The sequence below is a fragment of the Acomys russatus genome, chromosome 5 (genome assembly GCF_903995435.1).
Source record: "Acomys russatus chromosome 5, mAcoRus1.1, whole genome shotgun sequence".
In the NCBI taxonomy this organism is placed as follows: Eukaryota; Metazoa; Chordata; class Mammalia; order Rodentia; family Muridae; genus Acomys; species Acomys russatus.
Genome location: NC_067141.1, coordinates 26,952,879 through 26,971,831, shown reverse-complemented (window position 1 = coordinate 26,971,831; position 18,953 = coordinate 26,952,879). Strand labels below are relative to the sequence as shown.

At 44.9% G+C, this 18,953-nt stretch overlaps 1 protein-coding gene across 3 annotated transcripts in view; it reads right to left on the bottom strand.

The window, feature by feature from the left end:
- Pc (pyruvate carboxylase) overlaps window positions 1–18,953 on the bottom strand; it is a 105,784-nt gene that overhangs the window by 28,563 nt on the left and 58,268 nt on the right. The window lies entirely within an intron of this gene.

Sequence of the window (18,953 nt, the reverse complement as noted above, 5' to 3'; positions counted from 1 at the left end):
CGGGGCAGTGGGTCATGCAGAAAGTAGATGGGCAGTGGCCTAGAGCCTGTTTCCTGGGCCCTCAGGAACAGGCAGGGTTACAAGACAATACCTGCTAGAAAGCAGCTGCAGACTTATGGGGTGAATTTAAGACAGACTACCACTTGAAGTTCAAGGCACAAAAGTGTCAACCAGGTGGTGGAATGGTACCTAGACAGGGCACTCAAAAGGGGCTGTGCCGGGCATGACGGAGGGCAAGGGTCATGTTGCCCTGGAGGCTGGTTCACTACTAAAGTCACAGGAGGCCTCTGCTCCAACAGGCCTCTCTCCTAATTCAACACACTGCCAGACACAAGACAAGGCCTTGCCAACACAGACAAGAGAACACACCACTTTGTTCCTAAAGCATCACTATTACTAATCTAGCCTTGCCCTCACTGAATCCCACTGCTCACACAGGCCTATAACCAGAACCTTTCAGAATCTGATCAGCCAGAGAAACCCTGCTCCAGGACAGCTGTGGATCCACGGGACGGTGTCCCATCAGAGGCCCTCACAGACCCATGTGACAGCTACCTTCAGTTTTTCATTTGAGGGTCTGAATTCGTCCCAGGAACAGCTGACTACGCTGACCAAGTTGCACCTGAGCCTCAGCACACCCACAAAGCTGAAAGGACAGGAGCTTCTGCACAGCTCAGCGAGTGTCATAAAGCTTGGAGGTCAGGTGGGAGAGAAGCAGAGTACCGAGGGAGGCGAGACCTTGATGGGGGGGCACTGAGGGGTGAGATGCCCTCCAGGACTCCCAGAATTACTGCTTCAGGCACTACAAGGGACCCAACCTGTCCAAGACTGAGCCCCGGCATCCTCCTTCCTTACAACAGTGTCTTTCGGAAGAAGGTGTTTCCAGACACAGCCCTTCGGGCTGGCACTGTTCCAGGTGTCTCTTGTCACCCTCATCCCAAATGGTGGCATGGATAGAGAGAATAGTGGGAATGTGAGGCAGGCTTCCACTCAGCCCGCACAGGGCCCTGTTGGAGGAGTATCTGGTTAGATGGTTATCATGAAGTCCTCATGGCTGCCAATCCTCTGACTTAAATTCTCTGAGGAAAAGCCCTCTCCGACATGAGAGGCACACTCTTCAATCCTGCAGGCACAAGTGGACCAGGGTACATGCCTCAGGGGACATCTCATCGCCTTGCTTGCTTAAGCGACACGCAAACAGAACTCCTTTCCTGCCTACAGAGATGGGGTAGATGGTAAAAGGACAAGCAACCCACTACTCCCCAGAGATCCTTTACCCCACGTTCCTCCCCAGAAAGCCAGCAGCCTGAAGAGGCCTGTTTGCTATTTTCTGCAAATGCTGGCTGACAGATCCTTTTCTTGTGCATTAGAAACAGGGAAGTCAGACTGCTGTGACTGTCACTGGGGATGTGTAAATAACTCCTCTCAAGCAAGAATGAGCCACAGTGAAGCAACGCGCGTCTGGCACACCTGTTTCTCCCTCGCCACTTCTCAAGCAGCTCATGGGAGACTTTTCACCTTTTCCCGCTTCAGTTTTCTCCAACACTGGATCTATGAACTCAGCATTCTCCCTTCCAGAGAGAAAACCCATGGAGCTGGGACGGTGCTTACAACAAAATGCTAGATGAAGCAGGGCAAAGGTCTCAAAGCACAGACGTTAGGTCTGTTGCACTGCCCACGTGGACTCTACAGTGCAAAACAAATGCCAAGCTCCCAGTTCCAGTAGGTGATCCCACAGGAATCTTTAATATCCTCTGCAGACTATTAATCAGGTGCTTTAGGGTTAACTAGCCCCAGACAACTTGATTCCAACATTTATGCTTCCCTCCAGAGCAGGAGCTCTGACCTAATAGGAATTAAGCACCAACTATGGAACTAAGCTGTGACTTTCATCAGAAACACAGGGTACCAGGCACTTAAACACCAATAATACCCCAACTAGAAAACCTATCACTTAAAAACAAAACAAAAACCTTCTGACCCAAAGCACAGGGCCACTATCAGCACTCTGTGCTGAACAGCAGAGACAGCAACAGTACCAGTGTTCATGTGTCCCAGATATGCCAGGGAAGTTTCAATTTGCCCAATAAATTACCCAACATCCCTAGAAACTCCACTCCTTCAGACATGAACTATATCTTACAGGCTGCCTCCTGCAACCAGAAGCAGCACAGAATTCCCCATGTCAGGCCATTTGGGTTCAGGTAATATGGCCACTGCACTGCCAAAGAGATGTGCTCCCAGATAGAGCAGCCTGGCTGGGGTACAGGCAGGACAGCCCTTGTAAGTGCTGCGGCCAAGTGGCAGGCCCTACAATGTTCCTTCTAGAGCCCACATGGCTTTGATCCTAACTGTATCTGCTTCCACAGAGTAGGTAGTAGAGAGGTCACACGGAAGGGAAAGGCGACATCTGGCCTGAAGCACTGGTAGTGAGTGGCTTCTGAACAGCCAGCAGTTGTGACTACTGTGCTAACTCAAGTGTGCTGGAAAGCAGCCAGTTGTGCAGTAAGAAGAAAGGACAACTGAGAAATAGGCCCTAGTATCTACCAAACGAACCCACAAAGCCCATTTCCTTCCTCCTAGCCCTCGGCCCTCTCACGCTCCATTCAATCCCACTATCTGGCCTAAAAAGCCAGCCCTGTCCTCCTTTCATCTGCCAGTTCCTAGGGGCTCCACAGACATGTTTAAGACACCATGGAGCAACCTAGTGAGAGCAGCGCATCCACCAGATAGCAGCCAGGGAGGAAGGCTCTGCCAAGACTTTCTGGTCTATCCAGCCTGCAACTGCAACCCAGGATAGTTGGCATGCACCAGGGGCTGGGAGGAGGGAAAACAGGCTTTGTTGGTTAGTTGGGTGTGGTGGTGTCACAAGGTAACAGAGAAGACAGGAGAACATCACAACAGGGACACCCAGCCTGCTGGCATTGCTGGGTCTCTGAGCTTCAGTAAAACACTGGATCATCTGTGGCAACTTGAGCCCCAAGGGCTCTAAGTGGCCCTGGGTGGCACTGGCCCACTTATAATCACCAGTGGCTATGTGGTCCCACAGCTCTCAGCAAGCCTCCATTCAAATGCTACAGGAGGAGGAAGCCTGAGTATCTGAGGCTACATAGAGCTTCTGTCTGTGCAAAAAGACTCAAGAGATAGGGGGCAAGAAGGCATCTCAAGGGCCTGGAGAACAATAGGAAGAGGACAAGGAACAGGTTATAGAGTACTGCTGACATGAAGACTTTGTCCTAGGCCCTAGGAAAGTAACCAACTCAAGCCCAACACTGCCCTCTGGTGCAAGAAGCCATCACTGCTAACCTGCTGCCTACCCCCCATCCCCCAGTAGGAAAGGGCACTTGCCCTGATTTCTCCACATCCTTTAGGAATCAGAAAAGAAACCCCTTCCTAGACTTCCATAATCTCCAACAGCTCTGATGGCCCTATTTGGGTAGGCATTTCCTTTCAGCTACCTCATTCTCACCCATCTAGCTCCCTCTGAAAGGCTCTCCCTGAGGACACGTCTACATCCTCACCAAAGTACATTCAATGTTACAACCTGCTGGCCCATCTGTCTTCTTTTCCTGGGCACTGTGGACACCTCAGGCACAATATCATTCACCTATCTGTCCCTCTACTGTCTCCGTAACAGTCTACATAGTGCCCGGTACCAAATTAAATATATGCCTGGGGCAGGCAATGAGGAATGGATGGTGAATGAATGAATGAAAGAAAGAAAGAAAGAATACTCCAGGCCACACAGTGGGTTTGCAGAATAGTGTGAAGCAGTTAAAATCCATCCAGAAATATTATGAAGCATTTAGCAAAGATTATTAAGGCTCAGCTCCTTCTGGGAACAGTACACCCAAGCTAATAGCACATAGACTTCTCTCCACAAAGCTTAGCGCCCAGTGTACTGCTGGCAGGACACAAGGAAGGGCAAAAGGGCAGGACAGTAGAGAACACCTGGCAGCCTGAATGTTTGCTTCGGCCCCAAATTTACATGTTGAAACCCTGACCTTTGACTTCCCAGCCTCCAGCCTACGAGAAATAACGTGTGTTGTTTATAAGTTCGCTGGTCTGTGGCATTTGTTAAAGTGGTCCAAATGGACTCAGAGACAAGCTATCTGGGAGCTAAGAAAGGCAAGTTTCAGGGCTGAGTATGATGGGTACTGGGAAGCACTAAAGTCTCAGTCTTAAACATGACTGGACCATGTCTGCAGCATGGCAAGACAGACAACAATTGTTGGCAGATGGCCCCAGAAGTTTCCAGAGAGTCAGTCATGTTGGCCTGCTCACCATTCATACACTCACTCCTCTTTTGTGGTCTAAGATGGAAGGTGAAAGGCCTTGGATGGATAAGAGCAGGTCTCTCAGAAGCTTTGAAAGAGACTTTGGGCCTGTTAAGTTCAGAACACATAAACTAAATTGTGTCACTTTAAAAAGAGATGCTTCAGAGTATGACTAGATAACTACAGTCTTTACCAAGGAGCTCTAATAGTTACTGGATGGCATTCCTAACCCAATATATGCCTGGTGATCTTATAATATAGGGAAACATGGGCAGTTACAGACACACAGATGGCCATGTGTCTTACAAGTTTAGGAAGCAAAGCATCAGTTGAAAATATAAGAAAGGACCCAAGGTCTTTATAGGGATATGGCCCTGTTGATGCCATGATTTTGGACTTCTAGGCCTCAAATCTAAGAGCCGTAATCTCAGTTGTTTTAAGCTTCAGAATTGGCCCTTTGTTGTGATGACCCTGGAGAACCAACCAATCACAGTCCTCAAGGTAGCCAGTTTTAACTACCAATGAAATATGAGATAAGAGATATGGAATATTTGCCACGCAACAGATATGATATGGAGAGGTTTATTAAATGAGCATAGGAGAGCAGGGAAGTGAGAGGGTACCCCAGAGAGAGACAGAGAGATAGGGAGATAGAGACAGCAAGAGAGGAAGAGAGAGAGGTAAGTGGGTTTGTCCCTTTATATCCTCCACACCTAGTAGCAGGTAGGCAATGACATCACAGGTTGCTAGGCAGACTGGGGAAGAATTCTAACAGCCAGATCTCTGCAGACCCTAATACCCAGGCTAGGAACACATAGTACAAATGTGCCCTTCTCTCCGCTTCTCATCCTGCTGCAGGCTGCAGCTGCAGCCAAGGCTTCAGAGCATGTAGCTATTTAGGACTGGCTCAGCTGGAGAAGCTGAGTGGGAGGCAGCAGAAAGAGAAGTGAACAGTGACGTTATGGCATGTGAGGCTGCTCGGAAAGCTGGGCTGAGCCAGCAGGAAGGCCTCTGGGGGCAAAGACATCATAGACTAACCATAGACTAGCCATGGAGAGAGAGGAGGAAGAAGAGAAAAATGGAGGGAGAGGAGACCATCAGAGAAAGAAGGTTAGGCAGACGGAAGGTGAGAAAGAGGCTCAGATGTGGGGACAACGAAAGTAAATCTCCTAGCCAATGTCCTAGTCACAGCAGGGAACAAAGGTGTTAAAAAGGAGACCATGGACAGACACCTGGGGTTTATCTAAGCCAAGAGTTTGCATGCTGGCAGAGAGAGTGGGCTGTGCCCCAACCTCAGGGGATGCTTTGGAGGGGCAGGGAGGGGCAGATGTGCTGCTATTGGCACAGACCATCCTGCACAGTCTGAGGTATCTGGGTTCGAGAAGGAAAGAATGGATTAGGGTAGTAAGTCAGGGAAATGTTCTGAAGCCTGTGAGGCAGCTGGTGAGGAGTTAAGGACCCCAGGCAGGGTAGGAGCAGGGAGGATAGAGGCAGTGACTGGACAGGAGATGCAAGGGAAAACTGACATTGCCGGTTAGATGGGAGGCAAAGAGTCAGGAGGGAAGGCAGACTCTGGCTTCCAGGTTTAAGATGAATGATGGGGACAACAAATCAAAGATCATAGAGGCAGGTGAGGGAGAACCGGGAGCTCACTGTAGAACCCAGAGGGCCGCTGTTAACTGCCAGTTTCCAGGTGGAAAGAACAACTGGTTAGAGAATTCAGCAAGAGCTAGATGGGGGAGCTGCCCCCTGTAAGACAACATGGAAACACCCATGAACAGGACAGCACAGAGAGAGGACACAGTATAAAGAAGACAGCCAATGCCCAGCAAGGGGCTGCTGTGAAAACCGAGGAGTCCAAGGAAGAAATGAGCAGCATCAAGGCAGAGTTCTGAGAAGCAAGAGAAACCAGACACCAGATTCCACACCACAGAGCTCCCTGGTGGCTTGTCTTGGGGCAGGGGATGTCAGGAGCGGGAAGACAGGGATGAGTGGAAAGCTAAGGAAGTCAAGTCTCTGTATCAAGCTTCCTAACAGTTCAACAAGAACTTTTAGAACCTTTAGGAAAGAAGAGAAATGCAGGAAAGTTAGAGAGTCCAAGGCTCAGAAGGCTTTTCTTTTACAATAAAACAAGATCTAGTAGAATGTAAAAACTCAAACATGAGGGTTTATTTCTATTCCCAATCAGGTTTGGCTTCTTTTTTCGTTATCTACCTACCTACCGAAACAGGGTTTTGCTTTGTAATCCAGGATAGCCTGAAACACACTAATAGCCAAGGCTAGTCTCAAACTCCTAAAGGATTATAGTGTAAGCGATATACCAGGTGGGGGACTTCCTTCCTAAAGAATATAAAGCACAAAAACAGAGTGAGAAAGCGTGACAGTAGCTGGTGATGACAGACAACAGAGGCTGCACTCTACAAGATGGGCAGCATGTGAACTTGTGGTCACAATGCAGGGGATGGAGAACAAATACAAGGAAAGTCCCACCCAGCAAGAGAATTTGCAGGCCCTAGAAAGTCTGGCATGTCTTAGCTAGAATGACAAGCTGAAGTCTATGAACTTCAGAACACATAAAAGCCTCTTCTCTACTCAGCCTGGGATGCTCCAGTCCCCAGTAAAGTGACAGTAAAAGCAGACACCTGACAGAAGTGCCTGTGTGGCTCTGCGTGCCCTCTGCATTCACTTTCTGACTCCTCACAATAACTTCTGTGAGGAGTCACCTGCCGCTTCCGGGTCTGGAGCTATGGAGACATTCTGGCAGCCACATGCCCAAGAAATGCTGCCAGGATGTCAGGCCAGAGTGCACAGCTTGGTCATAGGAATCCACTGTTCTGCTGTAGGCAACTATGAAGATAGAAAGGAGGCAAGGTCCCTGAAGGGCACAACCCCAGCCAGGACTGAGATAAAGACAGCAGCCCCACAGCTCCACAGAGCACTAAGCAGGCTCACTTTTAGGCAGCAAGCCAGATAAGTCCTCCCTTGGACTGTCTATGCCGCCCCCCAAGTCCTATGTGTTAAGGCTTGATCTCTAGATTAGCACTATGTGAAAGTGCTACAGCAGTGTTTCTTAACCTTCCCAATGCTGCAACCCTTTAATACAGTTCCTCATGTTGTAGCCACCCCAACCATAAAATTATTTTTGTTGCTACTTCATAGATATAATTTTGATTTATTAATTGTAATGGAGATATCTGCTGTGTAGCTATCTAATATGTGACCCTTGTGAAAAGATTCAACCCCCAGAGGAGTCTTGGCCCACAAGGTTGAGAACCACTATGCTAGAGTCTTTGAGAGGTGAGGTCCAGTGGAAGGTTTCTGGGGATGTTCCCCAAAGGCATCCGGAGACCCAGATCTTCTAGTTTCCCCTCCTGGCTATGAGATAGCTAGTTTTGCTCTGCCACATGTTCCCATTGCAATCAGGCCATGAACCACTTCAGAAATGATGAGCTGAAGTAGACCTCTTAAGCTCACTGCCTTTCTAACTTGTTAAAGTGACAGAAGCCAATCCAGTGTCACTGTTGCAGATGTGTGGAAAAGCCCATCCACAACCCCCTCTCCCAAGAGAAACGCTGCCCACACCTGTACCTTCTCCAGCCTTTACTTGCCCACACTTCCTTGTGTACTTGGGGTTGCAGTTTTCCATATGAATGATCAGCCAAATGCCACTGGATACTTGAGGAAATCACTAAAACAAACTTGGGATTGTTTTAATGGAGGTTTTGAAGAGAAAAATAATATAAAGAGCAGACACATAGAAAAACTATAATTAATCTCCTTAGAGAAATAAGAAAAGTGATCGCATCCATTAAGAGGCGGCAGTTATTTTAAAAATCAACAAGAGAGAGCTCTAGGAAATTAAAAATAGAGCTGCAGAAAGGTTTTTAATGTAACAAGTGGGATCACAAGATGGCTCAGGACAGCATCACCCAGAAAGGCTATGGAAAACAGGAGAAAATACAAGACTCATGCAGGGTCCCTTATATTTTGGGAATATATATCTGGCTACTTGGGAATCTCAGGAAGAAAGAAAACTAGAGGGTGGGGAACAGCCTATGGCAGTCTGGGAGGCTGAAGGACACCCACTTCCTTCCATGTGCAAGGGCTCTGTGACTCATGCTGATGAAAGCCCCAACTGGAAAAGGATTAGGAGAAACCTGGTGAGTTTCCTGCAGTTGTTTCATAAGGTGATGGTGACAATGATCACAAACTCAATGCCTAAGGACATAGGAATGAATCCTTTTTCAGTTTGGGAGTCCAGAAATTCAGCATCAGTTTTAGTTGAAATCTGCTCATGGGCAAAAAAAAAATCTGCTCATGGGCAGGGCTGTGGGAAGGACCTATTCCTTGCTTCTCCAGCTTCTGGTGGCAGCTGGGACTCCTTGGCTTGTGGCCACATCACTTCAATGTCTGCTGCCTCTGCCTCCACATCACTTTCTTGGTATAACTCTCTCTTCCTTTCCTAAGGACCTCTGAAATAGTATGTAAGGCCTGTCCCCTGTCAAGGTCTTTAATTACACATAATGAGGCTTCTTTTTTAAATGTATTTTTTTTATGTGTATTAGTGTTTTGTCTATATGTATGCCTGTGTGAGTTGTCAGATCCTGAAGTAAAGACAGTTGTGAGCCACCATGTGGGTTCTGGGAATTGAACCAGGGTCCTCTCAAAGAGCATCCAGTGCTCTTAACTGCTCAGGCCTCTCTCAAGCCCCCCATAATAAGGCTTCTTTTAAGGTGACATTGTATCTCTAAAGATGTCATGCATCTTAAAATACCTCTAAACAGAGAAAAAAGAGGTTGCCAGAACAGTTTTCAACAGGGATGCTGCAAGCACCTGGAACAATGTCTCCAGTGTCCTAAAGGAGCCCTTTCCAACCTGCAAAGTTCTATCCAGTCAGACAATCACAGCAGAGGCAGTGGATATAAGCCAGAGCTCCATGCTGCCAGCAATAGCAGCCTGAATGGTTGCTCTCTAAGAATTCTGCTAAGGTGAAGCCAGAATTCTTGACTTCGCTGCAGAGAGGAATTTCAGGAGGAGAGGGTAGAAAGCAGAAAAAACAGGAAAATATGTTAACACAGAGGAAGGGCAGTACACACTGCAATGGGTATGAGTGTCTCAAATAACTGCATCCAAGTGTCTTAGTGACAGCCATGCCTACTGCCTTAGTGCTTCTTCTTTGTTATTGTTATTTCTGTTTTTGTTTTTCGAGACAGGGTTTCCCTGTGTAGCTTTGGCTGTCCTGGACTCACTTTGTAGACCAGGCTGGCCTTGAATTCACAGACATCCGCCTGCCTCTGCCTCCCAAGAACTGGGATTAAAGGCGTGTGCCACCACCACCCAGTGCCTTCATGCTTCTTAACATCCCATGGTTTTTATTTTCATATTTATTTGTTTTAATTTATGTGTGTATATCTTTTGCTTAGATATACGTATGTGTACCATGTGTGTGCTTAGTCCCATGAAGGGCAGAAGAAAATTCCTTAGAACTGGAGTTACAGATGGTTATGAACCACCATGTGGATGCTGGGAATTAAAAACTTGGGTCCTTTGCATAAGCAACATGTGCTCTTCACCACTGAGATATCATTCCAATCCCTGGAACTCCATTATTCAAAAGGTTTCTAAGGAATTTTCTTCTCTCTTTTTAGTAAATGAGGTCAAAGTGTGGTCATAATCTGACAAGGTAAAGCCATGGACCATGAGGGTTTCACAAAGTATGACATGTCTTATGCTTTTACTGTAAATGGAGTTTCTAGACTGATTTATTTATTTTATTTTTTATGTGTGTGAGTGTTTTGCCTGTGTGTTAAATACATCATGTGTATGCAGTGCTTATGGAGGACAGAAAGGGTGTCAGATCACCTGGAACTGTAGTTTAGACAGTTTGTGCATTGTGGGTGCTAGGAATTGAACCCAGGTCCTGTATAAAGAACAGCAAGTGCTCTTAACCACTGAGCCATCTCTCTATCCCATTTAATTTTAACTTTTATCTTTACAAAAGTTTCTAGTCTTGTTTGTAAAATTCTCAAAAAAAAAAAAAAAACCTCTCAGGTTTACAGCTAGAAAAGGAGAAAGGCCATCATTGGTCATATGCACTTAGGTCTTACGTTCATTACTATTTTAATATTCTCGTTTGAACTATCTCTCTATATTAAAAAATTATCATATTTATGTAGACAACCTTCACAGCAAATTACGCTATAATTTTTGACTCTCAGTTGGTGAAAGGCTTCAAACAGCCTCTGGAACGAGAAGCTTTTTAACTTCCCAGATATCCTTAATTTTCCATCTATTTATCTTATCTGAATCAATCAATAATGTCTAGAAAATACATATCTCAGGCATGCCAACCAGAAGGAACAAAAGGAACCACCTGGTGAGCCCCAAGCCATAGCCCATCAAGCCTGCATAGCCACCTGCAGATTTATTAGGTAATAGGCTCAGGGTGTCCCAGTGGAGTGGCTATTAGATAACAAAAAGTCAGATTAGCTGATGGAGAGGGGATAAAGCAAACACCAACAAACTGAGATGCCAGAAGACAAGGAAACATTACTATAACACACTTTCAGATGTGCCTAATTGATTTGAGTATCTTAAAATATGAAAAAGCATGACTATAACCATGCTAGAAGGTTGTAAGGAGAGAAGCGGGTACACATCAGGGACTGAGGGGAGTGGAAAACCTACCACAGGGGGGAAAATCAATAAATACAGAACTGGATATCAAGAACGCTCAGCTCATAGAGTCCTTGCCATGCATGCATGAGGACCTGAGCTCGACCTCTAAAAGCTGGACAAGGTGATGAACTTGCATCCCAGTGCTGGGAGGGTGGGGACAGGTGGATCCTGGGGTACCCTCACTAAATAGCCTAGCCTGATCAGCAAGCCTCAGCTGCCAGTAAGAGATTCTATCTCAAAAACAAGATGGATGGTTCCTGAGGAATGGCATTAGGGGCTGCTCAGGGAGTAAAGTGCTTGCTGTGGAGCATGAGGACCTGCACTCTCATAAAAAGCCAGCACCTGAGGGGCTCACTGACCAGCCAGTCTAGCTGAAATGGTGAATTCCAGGTTCAATAAAAGATCTATCTCAACAAACAAGGTGGAGAGCATTAGAGGACATCCTGGTGTCAACCTCCAAAACCTCCCATACAGGCAAACACACATGTGTGCACACACACATATGCAACACACACAAACTGTGTTCTGTCACTATTATTATTGTTGTTGTTGTTATTACATTTGTCTGTTTTATCCTGGGATTAAATCACTAAATGATTCCTCCAGCTCGCCTTTTCTTTTTTCTTGTTAATTTCAGTTGCTGTATATGCCTCTATATAACAGTTGAGTCATGACCAAACAAGGAACCACTCACTATTCATTGACTGAATATTTCTGTCTGTCCTCCCACACTCACAAGTGATGACTCTATACTTCAACATGATGGTGTTAGCAAGTGTCACCTTTGGGAAGTAAAAAGGGGACATAACTCCTACATGTAACAATAACAGTGATCTTAGAACCAAGCAGAAGCCTTATTAGATACCTTGATCTTAGACTTTCCAGCCTTTAGAAAGTGAGAACAAGGGACAGGAGAGGGGCTCAGAGGTTAAGAGCACTGTCTGCTCTTCTAGAGGTCCGGAGTTCAATTCCTAGCAACTACTTGGTGGCTCACAACCATCTATAATGTGATCTTCTGACCTGTAGGTTTACATGCATACTGAGTACTGTATACATAATAAATTAATTGATTAAAAAAAAGAAAGCGAGAACAAATATCTACTGCTTACAAACCATGTTGTCTAAGGTATAATAGCGTTAGAGTATCTCACACAGATAGAGACAGTGACAACAGATCCTTGCTTCTTCTTTTTAAAGCTACAAAGAACCACAACACATAGACTGACAAAACAGTAATTGTTAATGCTAAGGTAACAGGCAAACTGAGTTTAATACACTAATTACTCCACTTTTGTGGATGACTAAAAAGCTATAATAAGATCAATTTGTAATGTCAAAAAAAAAGGGGGGTCATCTGTGGTAGTGTAATCCCAACACAAAGAGAAGGAGAGACATAAGATCAAGAGTTCAAGGCCATTTTCAGCTAAATAACAAGATTGAAGTAAGCCTGGACTATATGAGGCCCTGTCTCAAAACAAACCAACCAAAAATTAAAAATGAAAAGCTGGGGCTGGAGAGATGGCTCAGTGATTAAGAGCACTGTCTGCTCTTCCAGAGAACCTGGGTTCAATTCCCAGCACCTACAAGGCAGCTCACAACTCCAGTTCCAGGGTATCTGACACCCTCACACAGACATACATGTAAGCAAAACACCAATGTATAGAAAATAAAAACAAAATGATTAAAAAAATAAATGTCTCTTTAAGAAAAAAGAAAAAAGAAAAAAAAAGAATAGTGGCTATTCTTCCAGAGGATCCAGGCTCAAATCCCAGAAAGCAGATGGCAGCTCACAGCATTCTTTAAGTCCAGTCCCAGGAGATCATACTGCCTGTTCTGGTCTCAGCAGGCAATAAGCAGTCATGTGGTATACAGACACCTATACATATAAAATAAAATAAAATTTAAAGAGAAAAAGGAAAAGCCTTGATTCCTATCAAAGGCATGTAAGAATTTCTCATTGAAATAGATATGTCATTGGAACTGCTGCATCAGAAAACTGGTACATCTTCAATGTCAGCATAGTGAGCTCTCGCTCTCTAAGAACATGTGCAACCAATGAAGGACAGCCAGACTCCTATATACATCACTCCCAGGCATTATTTTAAATACCAGACTTTTTAACCTCTGTCAGCTCTGTAGGTATAAAAATCATATTTTGTTTACATTTATTTTGTTTATTTTTAAGAAGTATTTACTTATTATATATACAGCATTCTGCTTGCATACTCCAGAAGAGGGCACCAGATCTTATTATAGATGGTTGTGAGCCACCACGTGGCTGCTGGGAACTAAGCCCAGGGCTTTATGTTTGCCATGCAAGCATACAATCGCTGAGCTAAACTCCAAACTCCTTTTGCCAGTTCTCTGTTAGAGAAGTTGGAGGTTATCTCAAGGCCATGGATATATTTTTAGTTTTTCCTTTGGTGAACTGCATGCTTATTTCACTTGCCCATTTTTCCACTGACCTGGTTGTCCTGTTCTTTGCTAACTGTATTAAATGTTTATATTATTCCAGACACAAATATACTCTATTACCTATGTGGCAGACTCCTTCCTGCATGGAGGATGTCTAGTGGGTGCTAGGGGAAAGTGAGAAAGATATAAGAGATGGGGCAAGCTCCTGGTTTGGGTTAAAAAAAAAAAAAAAGGCTGGCCTTGAACCAAGTAAGAACACCGCCTAGAAAGAACAAGTGCTTGAGCTTTCTGGGACAGTCCATTTATAAAATATCCCATTATCTGGCCATGGGCATTACCCAATGACTGACACAGTTTTTTAAACTCTGGCACCCAGGCTAAAGCGCAGATGTTACTGTCCAGGAGGCACAGCCAAAAGAGTAGAGCAGCAACCCAGGGCAGACCCATGAGCAACCAGCGTGGCCTCCTACTGACATGCAAGCTGCCTGTCTGTAACAGCTGCCCCAAAAGCAGGGATAATGGGGTCAAGCTGCACAGGGATTAAACCTGAAGACAACATCTGGCCATGAGACCAGCAGAAAACTGAGATTAGAGATGCATCAGCACTTGCCACTGAGGGAATTTAAGGAACTCACTTTCCAAAGGAGTGGAGTGAGGTCAAGTAACTCTTGTGGAAAAGCAAAGACTGATAACAGACAAGATCTCTGCTGTGGTCAGTCACCTTCTCAACTTGGTGAGGAACACCCAACACTTCTGGCTATATTCTGCCGTGTTTCTGTAGAATGCTGTGGTTATTGTCATCGTTGTGGCTGTTGCTGTTATTCTGACGCAGGGTCTCACTTTAAGCCCTAGCCTGCTATATAGACCAGACTAACTTGAAATTTGCAGTGTTCCTCCTGCCTCTGCCTCCCAAATGTTGGGATTACAGGGAATAGCCACCATCCACACACATGCCTGGCTCTAATAGTCTTTCTTTAAAGACAAAAAGTAAGAGTTGCGGTTTAGACACTGAGACTGTTTTATTTTAAAACACTCTAAGAATCAGAGGTTTGAAGCCCAGTACTAACTGAGCACCAAAACCTGGCAGGATGACTATGGCTCCCACTCATCAATCTTACAGGCAAGTGATAGATGCTTAAAATCCTAGAACTTGGAAGGGGTTAGGCAGGAGGATCAGAAATTCAAGGCCAATCTCAGCTACTTATCAAGTTTAAGTTCAACCTAAGCAAGTCTTGTAATATCCTATCTCAAAACAGCCAAACAAACAAAAGTCTGCTGGGCTGACACCAGAATCAGTAAAATAAAATGTAAAATGTTTCACTGAAGTCTGGCTTTGATGGACTGATAATAGCTTAGTGGTAGATTACTTGTCTACCAGCAAGACCCTGGCTCAGTCATTCCCAGCACTGCCAAAACAAAAAGCCTGAATTTCAGATAAACACCAAAAACATTTAAATAAAAGCATATCCTATGTAATACTTAGGGTAAGTTTATATTGCTGAATGATTTGTTGTTTAATTACAATTTAAGTGTACCAGTTTATCCTAAAAAACTAATAGAGAGAATTCCCACCTGTGGATACAACAAGATAGGGTATACCCAGTGTGTAAACCCTTAGGAGTCAAGCTGCCTGGATTCCAATCAGCTCCACAGACTCTGAGGAAGCTGCTTCACCTCGGAGCCTCAATTTTTTTCACCTATAATGTGTAAGTTAATAGTAATTGCACCTGAGGGTTGATAAAGAGAGATCAGATGAGTTGAACCATGTAACGTGCCTGTCACACAGTCAGCATTCACCCAAATGGTGGCTGCTTGTACTTGAAGTAGTGCTGAATCTGTGAGTGCTGCCAAGGTAGCATGAGGCAGGAAGGGAGAGGGAAAAAGCTGATTAAATGCCCACCTCACCCCAAGGCTTATCAGAGAGGCTGAGGTTGTAGCAGGGAGAAACCTTGTTTGCTGAGATGGTGCCCAGAACAAGTCAGACCATCTCAAAGACAAGGCCCTGCTGCCACTACAAGCTGCCAACAGAGAGCCATCGGCCTGGTCTTGCTCTTCTCACTGGCCCACCTGACTGTGCATACTGCTTTCTGGCTCCATTTCAATGACGTCATGTCGGTAGCTGGAAAGTGGTCATAGTTGGTGTATTTATTCCCAAGGAAGTAGCAAGCCCTCATCAGAGCCCTTCCTCACCTCCCCCAACTACAACTGACAGGACACCTCCACAGTGGGCCAGTGAACACAGCTTCTCTACCTTCCTTTTGGCTACAGAAGTCAAACCAAGAAATTCCTTCCTCTATTTACGGGCCTAGAACACAAAGGCTTTATTTCAGTCAAATCAGGAGGAAGAGCTAAGGAAGATGGGAAAAGGCCCTCTGTTGATGAGAGGATGTGTACAGTACCAAGAAGCCACTGGCAGTACTAATTAGCCTGAAAATATCACAAAATAGAAATGTTTTAATAAGCACTTTTAACAACTCAAAAATTGTCCTTCTATCTTCTAAGGGACTGATTTCCTCATCCCACCCTTGTTGCTCCCTTCCAACCAACATAGGATTTTTGTAAAATGAAGTATGGAGGCTTAAAATTATAGTTGTCTTTTATATATGTGTCAGACTGTCTATTTACCTATCTATTCTATAGCTGAATTTGGTCTTTCCTTCATCTCCCTCATAATGTCTCCATGTGTACACAAAACCTTCTGGTCTTTTCTACACTGTCTCCCCAAGAGACTTTAGCATCATCATCAGCTCTTCCCTCTCTCTCCTCACCCATCATCTACTCAAGAAATCCTATTAGTCCCACCTATTGCATTTTCCTGCCTTCCATTTCTGATAATTCACTCTGCATTATTCTCTTCTGATGACCTGAACTATTATAAAATTCTTGTAACTGTCACCACAGAGCCACTAATGGGCAAGGTGTCCTTCTAGCAGTTCTAAGCTGAGCTTGTGATGACACCAACCGGCCTTCCAGCCTGTCTCCACCACCCGTCTACTCCCTGGATCCTGCACACCCAGCCCACCTGTCTCTTTGCTCTATGCTTTAACCACCATCGCTCCCCATTTGGAACACCCTTCCTTCCCTATTGTATGACTGCTGTAGGGTCTGAGTTATGTACCCCACTGTTTGTCCCTCCAGAAGTCCCACAATAATTTCAGGATATAGACTTTATTTTTTATTTTTTAGACAATGTCTTACTCTGTAGTCCAAGATGGCCTCAAATTTGAGATCCTCCTCCCCACCTCCACTCCCTGAGTGTGAGTTTTTAGGCACTCTTACTAACAGATCTTGTCAAAATTACCGACTACCAAGGACAAAGATAACAGAAGAGGTAACAACAGTAACACAACCAGGAAAGCCAGAACACAGGTCAGGTTAATGGACCTCACAGCCCCAAAGGCTGATTATATCCCCACCTCCACCTCGGACTCCATGTTGGCCAGAGAAGACCAGATGCTCTTGAAACAATGGGTAGAGTGAAAGCTGGACAGCAGTTAGACAGCCACATCCTCCTAATCACCCCAAGAAGAACAGAACTCACTCTCTGGAGAGGTGAAGCAGAAGTCTCTGAGCTGAGATGGGGTACAAGACAGAGAAAGGGGAAAGATATCTAGATGTAAGACCGCATAAACAGTCCACCCTGGTCACCTATTATAAGACAAAACAGAGTCCCATGTATCCTGAACTCTGGCAGCTTTTGAATCTGCACTCCTAAAATACACAGGCAAGCTAATATCATTGGATTGGTTTGTTCAAAGACAGTGATGGAAAGAAAGTTGCAGAAAAAAGCAATTTAAAGGCAATAGACTATGCAGGAAGAAGAAAAACCACATCTTGAAAATCCTCAGGGAAATAAGACCATATCCTTGAAACAATGGGATATTATACATGTGTTCTTGAAGAACTACTCAGGGGAAAAGATCTAGGGAATTAAAAGGATTCTGGGGAAAAAAAAAACAAAAAACAAAAAAAAATCAATAGAAAGGTTGGGATGCTAAGATGAAAGGAAATGTAGAAACCAAAACAAAAAGATAAAGACAGCATATAAGCCAGAAAGAGGGAGTAAAATGAGAGGGTCAGTTAAGAGCTCAAACGGCTAAATAACATGAGTTTCAGAAAGAGAGAGTAGTGAAAATAAAGAGGAAACATTAATAATAATTCACAAAACTCTCAGGATCAACAGCAAGGGGCTGACTTGGAGCCTCATAAACACACCAATACCAAGATGTGCTGATGGGGACAGAACAGTCATAAATCAGAAAGGATTTCTCAGCAATTTGAGATGCTACAAAAGTACAAAGCATATCTTCAAAGTTGTCAAAGAAAAATTAATTCCAACATGAAATGTTCCTATCCACCTAAATAGATCATGAAAGTAAAACAACAAAGATAAAAAGTAAGCCAGATGTGGCCATAAAAACCTGTCTATCCCAGCACACAGAGGCTCTGGAGGAAAGATTAAGAAACTGGAGGCATGGGTGTAGTGGTGCTGGGCAAAAACCCAGCACTTGGGAGGCAGAGGCAGATGGATGTCTGTGAGTTAAGAGGCCAGCTGGGTCTACACAGTGAGTTCTAGGACAAGACAGTCAGAGTTACACAGCGAGACTCTTTCTTGAAACTGCCTCCCCATAGTGGGAGTTTTGGTTTCTTTAAAAACTCAGTTATGTTATGTAAGCCTGTTTTTGTTTGAATCCCAGGTGTGTGATACAGGCTGCTTTAGACTATTTGCCTCGTACCACAGCCCAGAGAAGGCCCGGGGGCACTCTGAGGAGGATAGCTGCTGATGCTTCTGGTTGATGTTGTTGGAGTTTGATGAGAAGTTGGAGATACACTGACTATGAAGACTGGACTTGCCCCAAGGAACCCAATGACCCTAACCTGCAGGAAGTAGCCTAAAAGACTTACGCCCCCTTTCCCTACTAATGCTCTTTCTCTCCTACCTGTTTTTGAAAGGAGGTAGAGACATAAAAAAAACCATATAAGATAGATAATAAAAAACAAACAAACAAACCACACACACATATACACACACCAAACCCCCTCCCCTGCAAAAATACTGGAGGCAGAGGCATGCTAGTTGTAGTGGTGAGGCCTTTGATCCCTAGTTCTTGGGAAAGCAGAGGCAATTTCTGAGTTCTAGGCCAGCATGGTCCATATAGTGAATTTCCAGGTTGCATAGTAAGATTCTCTGTCTCTGTCTCGTTCTCTCTCTCTCTCTCTCTCTCTCCTCTCCAGCCTCTCTCCCTCTCCTCTCTCACTCCCTCTCTTCTCTCTCCTCTCTCTCTCTCTCTCTCTCTCTCTCTCTCTCTCACACACACACACACACACACACACACACACACACACACACACGGTGGCTGGGTGGTGGGTACATCTTTAATCATGAGGCAGAAACTGATAAGCTTCTGTGAGTTAGAGACCAGCCTGGTCTACAGAGCAAGTTCCAGGATGGCCTGGGCTACAAAACAAAACAAAAGACTCAGGCTAGTGTGGTTGTTTAAATAGGTATGGCCCCACAGACTCCTGTTTGAATGCTTGGACATAGGGAAAGGCACATAGGGAAAGGCACTATTAGAAAGTGTG